We start from the raw sequence: 8,781 nt of genomic DNA on the forward strand, positions 1-8,781 counted from the left end.
CATTTTGAGAGGTTGAGGCAGGAGGATCACTTGAGGCCAGGAGTTTGAGACCAGCCTGGGCAACATAGTGAGACCCCCATCTCTACCAAAAAAAAAAAAAAAAATGGAAAGATAAGAGAAAAAGGACCCTCAAAACGGGGTGTGGTGACTCATGCCTGTAATTCCAGCACTTTGGGAGGACAAGGCAGGCAGATCACGAGGTCAGGAGTTTGAGACCAGCCTGGCCAACATAGTGAAACCTCGTCTCTACAAAAATACAAAAATTAGCAGGGCATGGTGGCACACGTCTATAGTCCCAGCTAGTCAGGAGGCTGAGGCAGGAGAATCGCTTGAACCCGGGAGGCAGAGGTTGCAGTGAGCTGAGATCACGCCACTGCACTCCAGCCTGGCAACAGAGTGAGATTCCATCTCAAAAAATAAATAAATAAAATAAAGAGAAAATGACCTTCAAAGTTACTTTCGCTCCCCTATCCAGGATACAAACACCCCACACTAAACGTACTCACTGGCCCTGAGAAAAGATACTAGTCCCTTCGACCTTGGCAAAACCTTGAGAAGTAGACCCAACCTCTAGGACACCTCCCACCTTTGAGAGCACCCAAACCACAGTGACATCTACCTGCTGTGGTCCCCCTCACGTGGTGACTCGCAGACTGAGAAAGGTCATAGAAAGACAAGCACACTGCACATCCTGCCATGGGATGGCAAGCATTCAGAGATGAAAGCACACCACTCATTCAACACTTCACTGTCAGCACTTGCTTGTAGTTAACATGAACTCAACTGGCAGGTGACTGGCCCAACTCATCATTGGTGTGGCGAGAAATACCAAAAATCCCTTGTTGTGCAGGGGAAGGAAACTGCACACAAAGCCTATCCATGTGATGATGACTTCCACTTGGGGGTGACGGGTGGTGCTGGGCCAGGACCTCTTTTCCTAGATCCAGGACCTGGCTCCTAGGTCTCTGTCCTAGCAGCCCAGCCTGCCCATGTCAGCTGTTCCAGACAGCATCACCAGCCCCTTGCCCTTCCCATCATACATGCAGAGGAGGAAGAACGAAAAGGAGAAAGAAATGGGGAAGAAAAGCTAAATATTCTGAAAATGTTAGACCCAATACGAAAAAGCAATGATAAGGCATTTCTGGTTTTCCTTCACAATTAATACTCTTTTTATTTTCTTCTTCTTATTATTATTATTTTGAGACTCTGTTTCTCTGTCGCCCAGGCTGTAGTACAGTGGCATGATCTCAGCTCACCGCAACCTCTGCCTCCCAGGTTGAAGCGATTCTCCACGCTCAGTCTCCGAAGTAGCTGGGACCACAGGCATGCACCACCACGCCCAGCTAATTTTTGTATTTTTAGTAGAGATGGCGTTTCACCATGTTGGCCAGGCTGGTCTCAAACTCCTGACCTCAGGTGATCTCCTGCCTCGACCTTCCAAAGTACTGGGATTACAGGTATGAGCCACCACACCCGGCTCATAATTAATACTCTTTAGTTCTTAATAGAATCATCACTTATGTTACCTACAAGCTTCTATTAGTGTCCAGATAGCTACTAAATGTAGTTGTTTTTGGTTTTTCATTGATTTTTTTTAATCTTTAATTTTTTAAATGTATTCTTTTGATATTATTGATTTCCTTTTGAAAACTGCTATCACATTTTCCTCGTTGACTTTTGGCTCACATTTCTAGCTTGACTGCTTGTCTACATCATGATTTTGTATTTCCTCTTATAACATGAATGCTGTGAAGGGCAGATCATTGGCCCAGGCTGCAGGTTCTCTCCCACTTCTGACAGCTCAGTTGTAAGGTAACAGGCAGTGAAGGAGCCCTGGGTGTATATTCACACCTTCTGCCACAGTGCCTTCCATCCAATGGGTGCAAAACACACTCAAATCAGTCACAAGAAGCCCAGGAATAAGCTAACAAGTTTCAAGGGATTTGCAAAGTCAAGAAACAGCCATTGAATATGTTCAACAGACCAGCACTGTGAGAGATTCCTGGGATTCAAAAAAAATTGTAGGCCCGGTGCAGTGGCTCACGCCTGTAAACCCAGCACTTTGGGAGGCCAAGTGGGGCGGATCACCTGAGGTCATGAATTTGAGACCAGCCTGGCCAACACAGTGAAACCCTGTCTCTACTGAAAATACAAAAATTAGCCAGGCATGGTGGCGGGCACCTGTAATCCCAGCTACTTGAGAGGCTGAGGCATGAGAATTGCTTGTCCTCGGGAGGTCAAGATTGTAGTGAGCCGAGATCGCGCGATTGCTCTCCAGCCTGGGCGACAGAATGAGACTGTCTCAAAATAAATAAATAAATGCTGGTTCCTGGCTTTATGTCGCAGTAGGATGAGTTTCCCCCAGGGGAAAAGAACACTGATGGAGGACTACTATATGCTAAGCTCTGTGCTTGTACTTTCAACAAGTGTCTCACTTATTTCTCACAATAAATCTAAAAGGAAATTAAAATTAGTCCCATTTAAAGATGAGAACACTCAACCCACAGAAAAGTTTAGAAACTTGCCAATATCACATATCCCCTACATGGCAGAACCAGGATTTGCTGCTAGGCTTTTCCAAATCTCAGCCCAGTGCTTTCTCCATTAATGAACAGTTTAAATTGGTTTCAGTCTTATTAATGGAAGCAGAGTAGCATCTATATTTTTCCTTAGCATTATTTTCAATAAAGATTAGAGCCATCATCCAAATAACATGGGCTTCAAAGGACGCAGATATGGATTCAATAATCTCCTTGTCCTAGCTCCTAGCTATGCAACCACAGGTAAGTTCCTTAATCTCTTAAAATTTCAGTTTCTTCACTGGGATACCTATGTCTCACTAAGATATTATAAGGCTTAAGTAAAGTAACCTAAGTCATACACCTACCTCAGGCTTGTCCTGTGCATGTCTTCTAAATAGCAACTGTTATAATCACCTCTGGGTTATTCCAACCCTAGCCCTGGGTATACCTGTGACATATCTCACCTCTGTCTGCAATTCTGAAATCGCTTTTGTATCCTGCAGACTGAAGGACCTTCCCCAGCATTCGCGCAAGCACAGTGAGAGTCAAGCACCCCAGGAAAGGATAATAGCAACTCAGAAATAATGACCTCTCCACGTTCAATCTCTATTGCAAACAAACAGTTTGGTTATGTGTAACCACTAGGGTTTTTTTTGCTAAATGTCAGTAGCCACTAATGGTTTGAAATAAGTGAGGGTATAGATGTCCCCTTCATCACCACTGTATATACTCAAGATAGGTCATTTGTTAAAATGCAAGCAAGTCTCTTAAATTTTGCAGCACACTCAAACATGTATTAAACATGTATTAGAGGCCGGGCATGGTGGCTCACACCTATAACCCCAGCACTTTGGGAGGTCGAGGCGGGAGGATTACTTGAGCCCAAGAGTTTGAGGCCAGCCTGGGCAACATGGCAAGATGGCAAGACCCCTTCTCCACACACACACAAAAAAATGTTTTTTAATTAGCTGGGTATGGTGGTGTGTGCTTGTAGTCCCAGCTACTCTGGAGACTGAGGCCCGAGGGTCACTTGGGCATAGGAGGTCAAGGCTTCAGTGAGCCATGTTCATTCCACTGCATTCTAGGCAGGGTGACAAAGCGAGACCCTGTCCCAAAAAAAGGTACCCTGTAAATATATACACCTACTATGTACCTCCAAAAATTTAAAAAAAAAAAAATTAAACTCATTTATTAGAAAGAGAGCCCAAGATAACCCTACATCCTGTTCTGTAAGCTCCTGAAGTCTCAGGTCTTTGACCACAATTTGCATTAAATGTTTAGCCAAAGTAAAAATTTGACTGTATCCTAGAAGTAACTTCATGGTTGGCACCAGGAAACCAGAATGCTTTGAGTCAGAAGCTGGACATGGGCCCATTTAGGTCAAGCCTCAAATACCATTCCAGGAGGGGGAGGGACAAAGGCCTTGCTACTAACCAATGTTTTGGGTTTTTGTTTTGTTTTTTATTTTTTGAGACAGAGTCTCACTCTGTTGCCTAGGCTGGAGTGCAGTGACGTGATCTTGGCTCACTGCAACTTCCGCCTCCCAAGTTCAAACAATTCTCTGCCTCAGCCTCCCAAGTAACTGGAATTACAGGCGCCCACCACCATGCCCAGCTAATTTTTGTATTTTTAGTAGAGATGGTGTTTCACCATCTTGGCCAGTCTGGTCTTGAACTCCTGACCTCGTGATCCACCCGCCTCGGCATCCCAAAGTGCTAGGATTACAGGAGTGACCCCACTGTACTTGGCCAGTTTTTTTTTTTTTTTTTTTTTTTTTTTTTTTTTTTTTTTTTGGAGACAGAGTCTTACTCGGTTGCCCAGGATGGAGTACAGCAGTGCTATCTCAGCTCACTACAACCCCCACCTCCTAAGTTCAAGTGATTCTCCTGCCTCAGCCTCCCAAGTAGCTGGGATTACAGGCACCTGCCACCACACCCAGCTAATTTTTGTATTTTTAGGAGAGAATACATGTTGGCCAGGCTGATCTCAAACTCCTGACCTCAGGTGATCCACCCATCTCGGACTCCCAAAGTGCTGGGATTGCAGGTGTGAGCCACCATGCCTGGCCTACCAACCAATTTTATCCAATCTACCTTCTCAAATGCAATGAATTTCACCAATAAAATTACTCTTCTAACATCCCTTGGGATAATTAACAAAATCCTTGTCATCGATTGGAGAGAAAGACAGCTGGAGTATAGGCATTTTTGCTTTTTTTGAGATAGGGTCTGCTCTGTCACCCAGGGTGGAGTGCAGTGGTGCAATCTTGGGTCACTGCAACCTCTGCCTCCAGGGTTCAAGTGATTCTCCTGCCTCAGCCTCCTGAGTAGTTGGGATTACAGGTGCCTACCACCAACCCCTGCTAAAAGTGTAGGCATTTAATTATATGTGCTCTAACGGCTCCTGGAGTGTGCATTTGTTATTGGGATTAGGGTATCTGATGCTGTCTCTAGAATGTGGATTGAAACCAGTGAGCATGCACATATATGTCATTTGATAGCCGGCGCTAACATATTTTAAAGTAAATTACAGCCAACCGTCTGTCGTCTAGGGCAGTTCACCCAACCTCTGCTTGCATTTCCCTATCTCCGTACTTATATTATGTCAACATATTTGAAAGGCTCCAACAAAAGTCTAGCTAGCATCCAGCTCCTCAGAATACCCTTCCCAAGACTTTCCAGCCTGCACCCAGGCCAGGCACTCCTCTCTGGAGAAACAAGGACAAGGAGAGGCCAAAAGAGATGAGGGGGCGGAACTAGGCAGGGAAAAGCAAATCTTAGGTTTCCTTTTTAGCTCTTTTTGCATCTCAACACACACACACACATTAGAATCTGAAAAATCATAACAAATGGCAATGATTGTGAGTCTGCACATGTGCCAAGGAAAATTACGGTAGGGAATGTACAAATGGCCCTGTCCTATTCCAAATTATTTCCCTATTTTACAACCAGTTTGTTTCATTTCTTTATAATTCAGAGACCCTATACTAAGAACCCCTACACCATAATAGTATTAAATCAAAGGACAAAACCTTGGAATGTTCTCTAATTAGCTCTGAAAGGTTACTAATCTTCAACTGATACAGAATCTGCATTCTATTTCAATCATAAGCTCCTTAAGCAGAAAGAAAAGAATTTTGATCGATTAAAAGGACCTTCATAAACTGGAATCTTCCCAAGGTACAAATTACACTGTTCTTTCTGAGAACCCAGGATTTGACCTGAAAATGTTTTCTTTGCACGTTCAGCCACCACTGAACCAGTAAGAGCAGGACATCCTCTTATCCTGTCTGATTTCTGATTGTTATTCACCAAACTGTATTGTGTCCTTTCCTCTTTCACTTCATCACACCTATTGATGTCAATGTATTTTTTCTTCTAGATTTTAAGTATGTGTTGATTATTGTATTATTTAATCTACCCCCTAATTACCGAAATCTGTGTAAAACTATGCAAGTCCCAATTATGTTATAACATGTGTAGTCTATGGACATGATATAGTTGGGATATTGGTCTCTTCCATATCTCAGGTTGAAATTTTGTAACCACATCAGAGCAGTCTGGTTCAACTATCATGTAATAAAGTAGTGAGTTATTTATTGGTTGCCATGGACGCCCAGGTTGAAGGACAGGTAACCTGAGCACGCCCAAAGGAACCAAGCTTTGCAACCCCAGGAGGAACCTAAATGCTCAAAGGAACAGAGACTAAATTAAGAAGCCACGCTGCCCGGCAGAATCCAGGATCCAATCAGACTGAGATCTGCCATCACCCCATGGCAGGATTCAGTCAGATCACGCCTCCTGGCATCATCTCGTTGCAAGATCTAATCAGATCACACTTCATGACCCTATACTTATAAAACCCAACCCAGGCCAGGCACGGTGGCTCACACCTATAATCGCAGCACTTTGGAAGGCCGAGGCAGGCAGATCACAAGGTCAGGAGTTCAAGACCAGCCTGACCAACATGGCGAAACCCCATCTCTACTAAAAATACAAAAATTAGCTGAGTGTGGCAGTGTGCCCCTGTAATCCCAGCTACTCATGAAGCTGAAGCAGGAGAATCGCTTGAACATGGGAGGCAGAGGTTGCAGTGAACTGAGATGGCACCACAGCCCTCCAGCCTGGGTGACAGAGTGAGACTCCATCTCAAAAATAAATAAATAAATAAATAAATAATAAAAATAAAACCCAACCCAAACCCTGCCTGGCAAGACAGATTTGAGCATTTCTCCTGTCTCCTTGGCAGTTGAATTGCAATAAAGCTTTTTCTTTTTTTCCATGCAGAATCTCGCTCTATCACTCAGGCTGGAGTGCAGTGGCACAATCTCAGCTCACTGCAACGTCAACCTCCCAGGTTCAAGCAATTCTCCTGCCTCAGCCTCCCAAGTTGCTGGGATTACAGGCGTGCACCACCACGCCTGGCTGATTTTTTTTGTATTTTTAGTAGAAATGGTGTTTCACCACATTGTCCAGGCTGGTCTCAAACTCCTGAACTCAGGCAATCCACACACCTTGGCCTGCCAAAGTGCCAGGATTACAGGCATGAACTGCTGCACCCAGCCAAAGCTTTTCTTTTCTCAAAAACTAGTGCCATGGTATTGGCCCCAATGCATATTGGGCAGTCAGCCTATTGATTTCTCAGTAACAATATGATCCCAGTGTTGGAGGCAGGGCCAAGTGGGAGGTGTTTGGGTCATGAGGGCTGATGCCTCATGAATGTCTTGGTGCTGTCCTCCTGGTAATGAGTGAATTCTTACTCTAGTAGTTTCCACAAGATCTGATTGTAAAAAAGAGCCTGGCACTTCCTCCTCTGTCTCTTTCCCCATCACCATGTGACACGCCAGCTCCCTCTTTGCCTTCTGCCATGAGTGGAAGCTTCCTGAGGTCTCACCAGAAGCAGATAGTGGTGCCATGCTTCCTGTACAACCTGCAGAACTGTGAGCCAAATAAACTTCTTTCCTTATGAATTACCCTGACTCAAGTTTTGTTTTTGTTTTTTTTTTTTTGAGACAGAGTCTTGCTGTTATCCAGGCTGGAGTGCAGTGGCATGATCTCAGCTCACTGCAACCTCCACCTCCCGGGTTCAAGTGATTTTCCTGCCTCAGCCTCCCGAGTAGCTGGGATTACAGGCGCTTGCGACCACACCCAGCTAATTTTCTTCTTTTTTTTTTTTTTTTTTGAGATGGAGTCTCACTCTGTCACCCAGGCTGGAGTGCAGTGGTGCAATCTTGGCTCACTGCAAGCTCCACCTCCCAGGTTCATGCCCTTCTCCTGCCTCAGCCTCCCGAGTAGCTGGGACTACAGGTGCCCACCACCACGCCTGGCTAATTTTTTGTATATTTAGTAGAGATGGGGTTTCACCATGTTAGTGAGGATGGTCTTGATCTCCTGACCTCATGATCTGCCCACCTTGGCCTCCCAAAGTGCTGGGATTACAGGTATGAGCCATTGTGCCCGGCCCATGCCCAGCTAATTTTCTGTATTTTTAGTAGAGATGGGATTTTGCCATGTTGCCCAGGCTGGTTTTGAACTACCGAGCTCAGGCGGTCCGCCTGCCTTGGCCCCCACAAAGTGCTGGGATTACAGGTATGAGCCACCGCACTCAGTCTACCCTGCCTCAAGTATTTCTTTATAGCAACACTAGTGGACTAAGATGACACATTAGTGTATAGCTTCAGTGAAAGCAAGCTCAAATGTTTAATTCCCCTCATGTTACAGAAAATGCTATGAAATGAAGAAAAGGAAAATTTCTGTGAGATTCTAGAACTCTGCTGTCCAATATGGTAGCCACTAGCCATGTGTGGCTATTTAGATTTAAATTTATTTATCTATTATTTTTATTTATTTATTTATTTATTTTGAGACAGAGTCTTGCTCTGTCACCCTAGGCTGGAGTACAATGGCACCATTTTGGCTTACTGCAGCCTCTGCCTCCCGAGTTCAAGCAATTCTCGTGCCTCAGCCTCCTGAGTAGCTGGGATTACAGGCACACACCACCACTCCCAGATGATTCTTGGTTTAGTAGAGATGGAGTGAACCATGTTGCTAGTCTAGTCTTGAACTCCTGACCTCAGGTGATCTGTCCACCTCAGCCTCCCAAAGTGCTGGGATTACAGGTGTGAGCCACTGTGCATGTCTCTAGATTTAAATGTAAAGTAATGAAGTATTTTTTAAAATAAAATTTCATTTTTCATTCACACTGGACACATTTTAATTGCTTAATCACCACTTGTGGCTGGCAGCAATCCTAGAGTATA

This window comes from Chlorocebus sabaeus, chromosome 14, assembly GCF_047675955.1.
Source record: "Chlorocebus sabaeus isolate Y175 chromosome 14, mChlSab1.0.hap1, whole genome shotgun sequence".
Lineage (NCBI taxonomy): Eukaryota > Metazoa > Chordata > Mammalia > Primates > Cercopithecidae > Chlorocebus > Chlorocebus sabaeus.